This window comes from Glossina fuscipes, unplaced genomic scaffold, assembly GCF_014805625.2.
Source record: "Glossina fuscipes isolate IAEA_lab_2018 unplaced genomic scaffold, Yale_Gfus_2 1, whole genome shotgun sequence".
NCBI lineage: Eukaryota > Metazoa > Arthropoda > Insecta > Diptera > Glossinidae > Glossina > Glossina fuscipes.
Window position 1 is genome coordinate 13037712 of NW_023998415.1, and position 14212 is coordinate 13051923.

A 14212-nucleotide genomic window follows, 5' to 3' on the forward strand; every position below is an offset into this window, starting at 1 on the left:
ATCTTTTACTTGGCTTGCTATGGCTTGCTTTTTACTTATTTCTTTATTTCTTTATTACTTTATTTTGCACTCCATCAGCTTCGTAAGACTTAACATATATATTGCACGCACACACCCGCAAAAATAAGTATTTAAAGCAAATGGAAATAAAGGTTTCATTCTGATACGTTTTGCAGATTTTATGATTACTTCCTTCCTAATGTGTATTGCACTCAATCAGCTAAAGACATATTTAAAGAAAGAAACCATTGTAAATTGTTTAGAATATTTTTATACCTTTCGACTTATATCTTAGGACATATTAAGTTTCTGCGGTTGTCTCTAACATCCTTTTACACTTTTCACTATATACCGATCGATTTAGAATAGCTTTTTAAATCAATTTAAACACATCTCTCTTTTGTCTACTCATATATATATATATATATACTAAGGTATTTTCATCCCACCACGAATACCGTTAAAAATGGCTTGGGTCGAACTATTTTTGTGATCATCCAATTTATTTGGAAAAAAATGAATAAAATAATAATTTTAATAAAATAAAAAATTTTGCAATTTTCAAAAGTTTTAGAGACGAAAAATTACGATCCTATAACTTATTTTTTTGGAACCCTCTCACATATGAGCATTCTCTTAAAAAGTAAGCCTTTGTGTGACAAAAATATTTCATTTTCAATATTTTATCATGAGAAGTGATCTAAAATAGTAATTTTTATATAAAAATCAACTGTACCGAATTTGGATCGTAAAGGTCAACTTTTTGGAGTGCACTCCTTGTAAAGTTTCTCATAGATAGTAAGCCCTTATAAGATAAAAAATAGAAATGTTTAATGCTTTATGATAAAAATAGACAAAGGAGAGTTCGATTTTTGAAATGAAAATTATTTTTTCCAAATTTGGATCAAACCGCTTTAGGTTTTAGTATTTGGTCACAAAACTTGGCATAGAATTTTTTACAGCGATACGATGTAGAATATTTAATAATCGGCATTGCCGGCTTACTAGTTTTTTTGTTGGTTTAATAGGTGCTTTGAACCACGTAGAACGTGTGGAAAAAACTTCGTTACGTGAAAAAAATAGTTCGGGCTTTCCGAAAAGAAACTCTATGCGAAATGAATGCCTGCTAAGAAGTTGCAACCTAATGTCTTACCTGTTGACTTGTAACTTCTGTACTGAAATAACAACTACCTACAGAAATTGTTTTTTTTTTTTTGGCTTTTTTATTTTCTTTCATGGGATGTCCGCGATACGCGCGAGCACGAGAGCGTTCAAAAGAGGTTATAGGTAGAAAATGATGGAAAAAAAGATTAAATACGAGAACACTGGGTTCTGGTAAAGAACTTAATTGGTGGACACACCTGTTTTATCTCCGTAGAACAGTTGCCGTCTATGTACCTACGTACATAGGTGCCACACCCACATTACAACGATACTTGGGAGTATCAAGAGTTTTGGATCTAAGCTCTTGGCTGCATCTTTCGACAGTTCAAATATATAAATCTGTTCAACGAACATCACCTTGTATTCTCATCCATCCAGAACATCAAGGAATGCCGAATTTTCTACACTGACACCACCAAAGAAGAAGGTTGTTCATCATATCCCCTAGGCGTCTATAAATTTGACCACTTTCTGATATTTTTGTGGCACCTCAATTTAACGTGGCATTCATTAGGCAGCGTTTATTGTGTGCTTCGGTGGTGCTAGGCCTCTTGGTGAAAAAGAATGCGTGGCAGAGAATGCTATCGCTTGCAAATGAATGAGTAAGGTTTTCTGTCACGCGTAGATGTGTCGCTGATGAACACCAGGAGGAGACGAGGATCAAGAACAAAGCCGTTTACTGCACCAAGTGGAATTTGTTGGAGGTGAATCCGTCGCTTATAGCGTTTTTCCAACGATTTTATAAGAAACTCGATAAAAAGTCCAGTGAAATTATGGAAAATCTTCACGTTCGTTTACGTTTTTACCGAAATCTTTTTGAGTTGAATTTCGCACCACTAAAGTGTGATTTTTAGGATTTTAGAAACTGACCTTATCCGGTTCAATATCACGATTCAACCTGTTTAAGCAGAATAATTAAAAAGATTCCGAAAACAAATCACTGTTTCGATGGTTCTGATTATACCCATATTAAAATACATAAATAGTTTATCAAAAATAACAGAAACAGATTCTATTATATAAATAGATATCGCTAAAAAAATCATATATTTGATAAAATAAGTCCACCTAAGAACTGCGTAACTTTGCTGAAAATGAATCAAATAAAAATTTTTAATTTGTTCTCTGGCTATTATACCGTTCTATAAAGGCCTCCTACATATAGTCGGCGTTTCACGAAAGCATAAATATATAGTCGATAAAATGAACGATATGAAAAACGTTTACTAATTTAATACAAGTTAATGCGGGCATTGAAATCATTTTGATTATATTTAAAAAATTTGATTTCATATGACATTATATACCTGTATAAAGTGTCCGTCCATTTTTTCAATCTTTTATTTTATTAAATATCAACATTTATTATTAAATTGTAACAAAAGGAAACATTGTTGATTGTGCTTGCTTTAATGAAATGTTTCTTTTTTTCTTTTATGCCAGCTATTCAAACATTTATCCTAAAGGTTTTATAAATTCTGCTTTCTTTTCTGGCCGCATCCATGTTTTTACGAATATGTAGTGTTGAATATTTTTAGCAATGGTTTTTGGGCAGGGTACGTATATATATATATATATATATACACGCATATATGCTTAAGAAATAAAATTTATTTTACATATACAGACAAACTTTTATCTCAAACTAAATTTATACAAATTTTATATTTATGCTCAGAATGCTAACAATACAATGAGAAGTTTTAAAGTCAACTATTGTAAACTAGACGCTTCATTGCCCTTTGTTGTTTACCAAAATAAAACTAATCAAACAAACAATTTTTGAACTTTTAATAACATAGAAAAGTAGTTATAAGAGGATCTATCATATATTATATATATTCTCATTCGTTTATAAGCGGATTCATTCAATTGCGCTGGGGTTTTGCATTTTTCGTAAGGTCTTGGAGCAAATGTACACAATGTTAATGAATTTAATGTCTGATTGCCACAATTACTGCTAAACTATTATAAATAAAAGCAAGATGAAAGAATACATTTCTTCATTTATGATAGACATGATACGAAAAAGGATAACGGATCAATTTAATGTGGATATATGTGTACGATTGTTGTGTTTTAATTTTCTCACATGGCTTTTGAAACATGGGTGCAGACGTTTGAATAAAACTAAACTTCAAGTGCGCCAAAATTATGTAATCTCCACTTTCTTTCCTAAAAATCATTAACAGTACCCGCTTACGTTACCAAAATACTCACGTTATTCCTAAGCTCATTAAATAAATTTCCGCTGGAAATTTTTCGCCAATAAATAAATGAGCAAAACTAATATAAACAAGGATTTCAGAAAGTTCGTATCGAAATCAAATTTGTTTACCAAATGTGCATAAAGCAGACTTAACTTTTCTTTTTTTTTTTCATTGGCTTCTTATACCCTTTTTGCGATTCTGAAAGTAAAAGTAAACGAAAGCCATTTCTAATTGAGATTCCGAACAACATTTTTTTCCATATATTGTTTGGAGCTTGCTATACTTTGTGAAATGCAATACATACGTAATTGTACAGCGCACAAAAATTAACTTTTGGTTTTGCTTTGTGGGCTGAAAGAGTCCATTTAAACATGAAAACTGCACTGCAGCTACAGAACATGATTACTTCTGTTTTTACGGCACGAGTCAGATGATTTCGCGTTGGACGGTATGTATTTTTACCATTGTATTACGAGAAAAGCTCGAAAATCATGTAATAAGTAAAATTGCCTACGTGTCATGTGCTTTAGTTGTACAGGACTTTTTAGTTTGGGATTGCATTGAACAATTGGCTTACTCTCATAACCTAACCTAAATTTTAATGACCTCATTCGTCTTATTGATGAAATAAGAGCAGATTTATGTAGAAAAAAAGTAAAAACTGGTGTTCGAGGATTAAGAAATCTTTTTCAAATGAAGATGGCTTAAATCAATACCTGAAATAAAAGAAAATTCGTTTTGATATTTTTTACCAGTTAGTTTTTATTACAAATCAAAAACGAAAAAAAAAAACACTTACTTGATGACGTTATAAAATTAAAGCACGAAAAATTGCTGTCATCAACTTAAAAATTCTTCAAAGAAACATTATTTCCGCCTCTTGCGAGGAAGAAGTGTACACTCACGAAAAGAAGGGACAATTAATTTTATTTTCATCTGCACGTAAAGGTAAAGAATAATAAGAATAATTCTAAGAAAATACGTAGAAAGAGAAAAATTACAAAGCCTGACACGTAAGAGCACCATAAAAAATCTCGCCTGACCAAATTTGTAAATTGAGAAGGCAGAAAAGCAAATATCAAATAACGAAGGCAACAGTGGGTAGTAATTCGCTTCTTTTTTTTTTTTTTTTTTTTTTTGGCAAAACCAGTAAATAAACATTAATTATCTAATGTTAGAGTCCATTTTAAGGAAAACGAAATTAAGAGTGAAAGAGAAACGTAAAACAAGAAATACATTTCTCAATTTCCACGTCAAATCAAATAAATGAAAAAACAAATAGAAAAGGTAGGTTGGGCTCGAGTCGATTCTTGCATAACCACCAGCATTCGTTTTATCATATCAATATCAATTTTATGATAACATATAGCAAAATAACGTAGGATTAACTTGGTACTGAAAGTTATTATTGTTAGACTATTGTTGAGGTAGTTTCAGAAAAGTGAATTATCGACAGATATTACTTAGAGCAAAATTAAAAAAAATTATAATTTTGTAAGGGCGGAATCGATCTTTACGAAGACAATGCGTCTTAATGCGAATAATGGATAGAATAATTTTCGACTTTCAAAAAAAAAAATAAATAAATGAGAATTTGATCACTTATAACTCCGAATGAGCGCAAACGCTACTTCCAAGTTTTGAACATAAATAGTAGCATCCTCTATAAAACAACTTTAGAAAATCTCAACTTTTTATCTTTCATAATTTACTAGTAATGAGCAACAAACCACAAATTTTTATTTAGAGAAACCCAGATGTTTTCAGTCTACGGGCAGTCTACTTTAACCGATTTGGCTTATTTCCTATAAAAATCTGCGCGCAAAAGCTTTCACAGACACTAACGAATAGAAGAGCATAAGGGCAGACATGGCTACATCGATGCCGAATTTAACGCCCATCAACAATATATATACTTTATGGAATCTCGGAAGCTTCCTGTAGAGTATTACACACATGATAGTAAAATTAGTATATGTCGACCTTTCCGCGGTGGAAATAACAAAGAAAGGGTTAAATCAACTTTTTACATACACATATGCATAAACATTTACATTTGGATTCCCATATGAATGCACATGAGCCATTGGCGTTGATGCATTCATTCAAGGCGCATTTAAAATATACACTTTTAGATAGAATGCAAAGCACAAGCACACACTCCTTTTCAATACTGATACTTGAGGAGCAAAAAGTTTATAAGTATTATATGCTTTGCGAAGGATTATCGATACCTTGAATGGATACATCAATTATATACATATTATACTTTACGATGATTTTCAAAATTATTTATAATCATTCTTAAGTCGATATATGTTTTATGTCTTAAAGTATTTGGTTATTGATAGCATGTTAGACATACCGTGGCGAACATAACTTTTTTTACTCATTTTCAATTAATTTTCGTGGCCGTCAACATATGTGTCAAGTATCTATCGCTTTCTATCTTAATTTTTACAGACTTACAAAAATACACACACATACAATATATATACATATATGTAGACAATTATGTATACATCTCTACACATATACAATGATTCAGAGCGAGTCTGCAAGTCAGAGAGTTCCATGAAATTTATAATAATTACAAAAAAAGCTTTTCATTGTTCCTTCAGAATGTGATAGAAATCTTGTAGCGGGGTACGTTTCAAGAAATTTATTTTAAAAACTCTTTTTTTTTTTTGATTACAATGTATTTGGTTTTATTGTTTGAGGGGAATCAACAGGATTGCTCACAGGCTTATGATTATGACGAATCCAGTAGCCCAGTAGTAAGCGAGTTTACAAATAGAAATTCGCTGAATACCAATATAGCCTAGTGGATAGATTGAGTAAACGATAGCTGGAATATATCTGCGTAATACAAATGTGCCCGATCTTTATAACTTTAACCGATTAACGTTCTTCTTAGACTCGTTACCATTATGTTTGGTTTGTAATTGCGGCCAAACAGGTATAGTTAGCGTGCGCCTGAATCGTAAGGAACTTATCCTACTTTGGGGCAAAATTTTATAAAGTAACGAAGCCTCGATAGGCCCCTTTCCGTGCGGAATAAAACAAGCCAAGCTTACATTTAGGTTTAGCTACTGCTGAGCACCCACAGATAAATCTCGGCTCATTCCCTACTTTTTTGTGTGTATGTACCATACTATTATGTTGTTATATAATATTTACTAATATATATATATAGTTACTTAGTAATACGAAGGCGGCATAAGCCAGTGTATACTAAAGCTCAGACCATAATCCATCTATGTCGTAAATATTGTAAAGTAGAGAGAGGACAACGGATACACATTGCCTGTCTCATAACTACGTCTAAAACTTAAAGACTAACTTAGCTTAGAGCTTATATAGTGGAGGTAAATACTACAATGCATGGTAAATACTACAATTTTGGACATAGCTCTTGATATATCTTTTAGAGAATAGCTGTGGGAAAAATTTTATAGCTTAGAGTAGTTTACTTCTACTATAGTTTAGAGAATAATTAGTTTTTATTATGGATTAGAGGATAACTTCGCTCTGTGTTCAGGCCAATTGATTAAAAGTAAGACGGAAAGTTAATGGAAATTTCTGTTTTATTTCAAGATTTCATCGTAATCAGTCCACTTATCCACTTGCATGATGACGAGGTACAATAAAATATCTATGCCCGCTATGAAAAAATGTAAATGTAGAAGTAAATCATAAATATTAATTTTAATTTAATTATAAAATTAAAATAATAGGTAAGAAAACAAATGCTTCCTTACAATCTTACGACGGAATGATTTATTTGCTAAAAGTAGCATGTTCCAGTGTGCCGTAACTGTACCGTAACTATAGATTCTTTTTTGGAGTTTCAATATTCTTACATGTAACAACATGTTTATACGTTAGTAATAGGTTTTTAATTGGGCAAGAATAAGCGAACATCTTAACAATAGTCCGCAGTAGAGAAAAAGACCTTTCATTTTTAGTAATACATAGTTGAATTTTTTTACAAAGCAACAACGATTAGGTGGATAGTATATTGAGTGTAGGAGCAAGTCCGATGTATTTTTGATAGTATTTAAAAATTCAAATTTCCTTAAGATCTATGCTTGTTACAAAGTTTAATAATTGCTTTATTTACTATCACTGTCTACGATCTTTTGCCTCTTATCAGGCAAGTTACGGATGCCCACGCAGCAGGTTAGATAGTTATTGAGTCATTTGCACACATTTGTAACTTTAATGAAGCGCTGATCTGCTGAATACGATTCCATCGATCTGAACAAGTTGTAATCAGAATGAGAAAGGTTTGGAGAATAAGCCCCAATTTGGGAGAATTTTCCAGTGCAAATAGAAGATCACTTCATTGATTGCTTTTGCAGCATGCTAATGGTTGTTATTATGAAGCATAGTTACTTTTCGAGTAATTTTGCCCATAAATAATCTTTTTCCATCAAGTTTGACTAGTTAGGCTTAATACCGTTCAGATGTCACAGTTTCACCATACTTTAGAAGTTCGTAGAAGATGATGATTTTCCAATGAACGGTAGTGCTTTCGGAGTATGAATATTCGACCTTGCACGAGATATGGATGGAGGGTTTCCTGGATCAACCCTTACGGTTTTTTCTTTGCTTAGGATTGGCATACATGTTTCGTTGCCCGTAATAATTTGATAAAGATAATCCTTCCTTTCATAGCGACATAATAAATGAAAGCAGATGTCAACTCGAAGGTTTTTTCTCTCTTCGGATAGCTCATGACGAACCCGTTTTCTTTCGCAGTCTGCGCAATTGCACTAAAATCCTATTTTCACTTATTGCACTGCCTTTTTGCCTAATAAACTTTGAATCTCTTCGCCAACAGCTTTCGCAGGCCTCCAGAACGTTCATCGTCGTCAAGGCTTAAATCTTTTTCGCAAAATTCTTCAAATCACTCTTTAACAGTTTGATGAATCATTGAATTTTCACCCTAAGTCAACTTCATCATTTCCCTAGCTTGAGCCGCATTTTTAACATGCAATGCTGTTAATATTGCTTGTCAATATTCGCCTCTTCACACTTTAATATATACTGAATGGCGATTGAAATTTATACCGCATAAACACCAAACTCAATTGACGTATACGCAAAATCGCAGAAGAAATGAACGAACCCGATTTGTTATAAAAAGCAGTCAATTTCAGCGTAAAGAACTTATGTCTTCACCTAATAAGCGAGTATATGTATGTATGCACATAATGAGGTGTGCACAGAAAAAGTAACTACGCACTATATGAATAGAACAGGTAAGTGTGGAAATACACTGTAAGCAGAAACAATAAATCACTGAAGAAATCTAGATCAGTGATGCCATATATACATATACATAATGACGTCATATATACAATGGGAATGAGAAGGATAAGCGTCACCCATATAAAGCGAGGAATAAGAAAATGTTTTCCTTGAAATTTTGATCTTTTCCGTTATCACGACATAAAGAGTACTTAGGTCAAATAAACTTCTGCTGGGAAACTACAGCTTAACCCTCCGTTTGTTGATTTCTAACTTTTCTTCAATAAATTGATTTAAAAATTTTTTTTAATTAAAGGGTGGTAGAAGGGTCTATAAACCCCCACGTAATAGGTAGATTAGATGATTTTTTTTTTTTTTTAATTTGAATTTGAATCAGCGATGGTACCGTTAAGCCCGTTAAGCGGAGAATCGCTGCGTTGTAGCCATTTTCCAAAATAGTTTTCTTTCTAATGCTTCACCTCACACCTACCCTATAATTTGAAAATAATTTACACCTAAACAGAGGCGTAGGAAGGAGATAAGTTTTTAATTTCTTTTTTAATCCTATCAGTATTCAAATAAAATGGTTCAGCAGAATTAACAATTGAACAGCTCTATGGCCCATATGTGCAATCGGGCTGCAATAAATAAACTTAGTGTTTATTTATTTCCAAATATTTCGCGACTAGCCTGATGATCGGTAACAACAGTTAACTTTTTACCATAAGCGTAGTTATCAAAAATTTTCAAAGCAAATGTAATAGTTAGGGTTCTCCTATGCGTATGCGAGTAATACTCTTGAGTGTCACTTAAGGTGTTAGCTTTCGAACCAAACACATTTTTTCTTAACATTTAGAGCGTGTACTAGAACAGCAACATCGCATACGTCAGAAATTTTTTTTTTTTTTTTTATCATAATGTTCCAATATATTATTATATTGTTTAATATAAACTGTTTTGATTTTTATACCTCCCACCGAAGGATTGAAGTATGTTTACTTTTCCAAAACGTTTGGAACATTCAAAGACAAACTATAGTCTTGATAAACATCAAATATGTAATTGATGTAAACATGTGCGTCTGTCCGTGAGTCTATCTATGCAACAGCTGTGTTACAAAATTAAAGATTTTGACAGAAACACTGGAGATTCTTACAGCAGCTTTGCATTGAAAATGATCCAAATCGATTATAAGGCACGCTGACAGCGTATAATAAGCTGGCAGATGTCTGCGCGTTTTGCAGTTTTGGCTCATTATTCATAAACTAAAACGATAAAAATTTCCGCATATATTCTACAAAACGTAGTAGCAACCGGCCGCTCGCTTTCAATTTATAGAGAATGGAAATTTAATTTTTTCGTTTTCTTTTTTTTTTCTTGAGTCCTTTCTAGGTTAGAGTTGGTGGATATAAATAAGATTCGGTCACAATCGAATGTAATTTTCTTACCTGGTAAAATGTGGTTTGTCGTTCTTATGATGGTATGGTTTCTGCCGATCTTCTCAAAATGTTCTCACTTGTGCTTTTTAACTGCGTAGTACACCTAAATTTTCAAGGTTGTATGAGTGTTACTGTTAATATATGCTTCGAACTTTCGAACAGCTAACTCTTCATAAACCATATATATATATATATACATATATATATATATATATATATATATATATATATATATCAGGAAGGAGACTTACTGAACGATTTGTTATGTATATTGATTGAAATAAATTCCAATTTGTGTAATTTTGAAACACAGGATCCAATTTATTCACAACCTAGATGCTTTTGGCCGTTTACTACCGATTTTCTACCAATGCATAAAACATATATTTTCATAAAATGTTGATGAGTCGTACTGGATAACTGCAAGTGCTTTTAAAGTGCAAAGTATCTCTTGCGGATTTTTGATTTTAAACCTCAGGTAAAGGAGATAATGATAAAAGCCAAGTAGAAACTTTTTATATTCATCACCGAATCATGCTATAAATGATTTGTCATCTAGTATAGTATAGTACCTGCAAAGAGGATAGTTGTATATAAATTATCTACATCTTTGATCGCGATAATTCTCAATCCAATTAATACGTCAAATACTATTGTCGACTATCTATTGCCGAAAAATGTACACTGATAAATTTTCGAATGAAAAACGGAAGCCTTTCACTTGTACATTAAACTTGATATGGATTCAAGAAATCACCGCTAGAACTAAGGGCCAAAGATTAAATCGACCGATCTGACCGATAATAACCTGATCATCCATATTTAATCTTCTAGCAGGCAAAAAATCTATTGTTGTAGACAAGAAACCCATTCTTTAAAACCATTTGCTTAAAAAATTTGTTTATATATTTACATTAAAAAAAAAAAAAAATTCCGCAAGCGCTTTCGCGTAAGTAAAGACGTAAAGACGTATAATTTTGGAAACGACTAGACCTGGAATTCAACAAGATATATTCCCCCATTCCCATGATATATTCTTACATATACGATTCTTAAAAGCTTCTTGGACAACAACCTCTTTAGGCTCTTATGTGTTTTAAAAGTGTCACACTATGCAAAAGGACGAGAAATCAATCCAAGCTTATAGCTCAATCGTTGGTAAGAAACACTTAGAGTTTAACATCCGAGGACAACACCGAGAACAACATATCGTAAAACGTGCGCACCTAGTTACGTTCACAACATATGCGATGGTAAGTATGAAAGTCATGAGATTACAAAAAACCATTACTTCACCAATTTATTTTCAGGTTTCGATAGCAATTTCATCTTGTTCGCTGCCAGAAGGCGATCAGAATAATATCCTATCAAAGCAACTTTGTGGCGAGTTTCGATCGAAATAATAATTGAGACTAACGTTGGAGCAAACCTCATTCCAAAGAAAACAAAGATAGTGAAACTTTTTTGCCCACAGCATGCATGAAGCCCAGAATGCTGCTTCAAGCGTACAGTTAACAATCCTGAACTGGTATTAATAGGAATCTGTTTTAAAACGTATTAGTGAAGGAAAGGCTTTCATAACTAACAAATCCTTCTTTGCTAACTTTCCAAGTGTATGTGTACATTCAATATAATAAAATACACCAAGAGACTGTTTGCAGTTTGCACTTAACCTCTAACCTTTTATGATAAAAAGTATACAGATGTGGAAGCGGACACAATCTGTTACTTTTGATTGTATATCGACAAAGGGCAAGTTGATGAAAAAGTGAAAGTGCTTTTGATTTTTGTGGTCTTTCTCGGTATTTACCAAACAAAAAAACAGCAAATTACTGCATGAAAGTGTTGATTTCGCAAATCGAACAAGAAAAATTCAAACAAAAAGACCCGATTAATGAAAGATACATTTAACGCGAACCTAACTCAACAATTTTATCTTTCACATAAAATCATCTCTCACTTGTCCATAAAGCATGATGCAATGTGACCATAAAAGACGTTTAGCATACTGATACTTTCGTATTTACGTAAGTACTCCGTCTGAACGCTTCATTCGGTCAGTGTTGCATAATGCAAGCAACCCATATTTTTGATATACTTTTTTCTAATATAAATCTAGCTTTACAAAACAAGTAAGAAAATGATATTCTGTCGTGACCGAATCTTTTATACCCGTCACCGTTATCCTAAAAGAGAGAAAAAAACTAAAAAGTTTTCTTCGATTCGTGAGCGTTTCAGGCATGGCCTTTGAAAATTTATATCCATTAGGAACTCTTTTGCAAATTTGTTGGCAATAGCTTCATTTTTGCGAACGGCAACTACCGCAGGTAATAGACAGGCTAATAGACGAATTGACACAGACGAACAGACGAGCAGTGTTCAATGCATTCAAAAATTGAAATTGATCAAGAATTTATATATTTTATGGGGTTTTTGGGGCTCGTTTCTGCGCGTTATAAAGGGTACTCAACAAAAAAAAAAAAAAATTTAATTTTGGCCCAACCATTACATTGGGTATAATAAAATATGTTACGAAAATGATGAAAATTTCATTTACTAAAATCTAAAGATCTTATGACATTAATACGAGTAGATAGATAGTTCATGTTAGGGTAAAGTCTAATAAAAGGAAGGTATTTTCATAATTATTTGGATATAACTTACACTCTTCATCGAAAGACGGGGGATATATTCGTTTGTGAAAAAGTTTCCTACGCCCGGAAGAGAGCTTTAGAGACTCCGCAAAGTATATACATTCTCGATTGACTTCAAATTCTAAAATCGATTTAAGCATGTCCATCTGCCTTGTGTCTGTTGTAAGCCATGTCCTCGCCACAAAAACATTAGCTATGGACTTCGAATTTGGAAGAAACTTTGGAGGTTCTGGCGCGCAGGTTAGTATTGAAAACGGAACGGCACGCTCACAGCACCATGTTAACTGAGAATACATTTGTTTTCAAAAGAAAAAAAATTGCGTCTTTGCTCATTACTCATAAATTACAGCAGATAAGTCTACAAGAATTTTAACCTACGCTCTAGGTGCAATGCTGTAGTACCTGTATATAAATGGAAAAAATTGGCCACGTCTACCCAATATAATAGTGTATCAAAATTTAATTTATTTTTTTTTCAATACCTTTATAACAAGCTTCAAAACTCCCATAAAATACATAAATTCTTGGCAAATTTTCTAATTTGATATGCACCTGAGAGTGCGCGCCTGTCCGTCTGCCCAATTTATCTATTTATTTATTTATTTATTTATAATTGTGTAGCATCTGTGGTAAAGATTCTCCCGTTAGCGAAAGTGAAAATATCGCTTATATAATAAAAAACTGTGAACACTTTTGCTTTCCTTCTCTCCTGTTCGTTGCTCATAAACTTCAACGATGTACACGATATAAATTTCCACAAATTTATTTTGCAAAAATTATAATAACGGAATTGCGTATGAAAGATTCGTTCGCAACCGAATGTACTTTTCATTCTTGTTTTCGAATGGTATGTAGATAGTTGTTCCTTATACTCTCATAAGTTTTTTTTGTTTTAACAAAAACTCTTTTCCCAACAAACAATATTCGGTCAACTTTGGTTACAGACCCTTTGTCCAAAAATAAACTTTTGTTTCTCTATCTAGTCGAAGTTATTTAGCAAAGTTCTGAAATTCTCACATTTTCAATATCGATATTGAAATAATCGAATCGAATATCTGTCATCACAATATCTACGAGATTGATGGGAATTTTTACGCACGAAACCACCTTACATTGCATAATTACCTCAGTTTGTATAAGTATACTACTTAACATGATTATATCTCAGGGCATTTGCTCGAAAATTAACAAGCAAGCAATCAACAAAAGACTCTGACATTTACATCTTCAAATCTTGTGTCTTGTATGCAAAAATTTGTTGCATTTTGATTTTGTAAGTCTGTGAAATGAGAGAATTGACAAGCATGTAATAACCGTGCGAAGTAAGTATACTGCAAGGCGAAGGATATTTTACGATGAATTCCTTACAGTGCTTACAGTTAATAACAAAAGCCATTTAGATAGAAAAGAAAACAAAGCCAACAAAGAACTGAAACCTCTTTTCCATAATAATTGCATGCAGACGAAAGAATGCATTACATTGTATTTG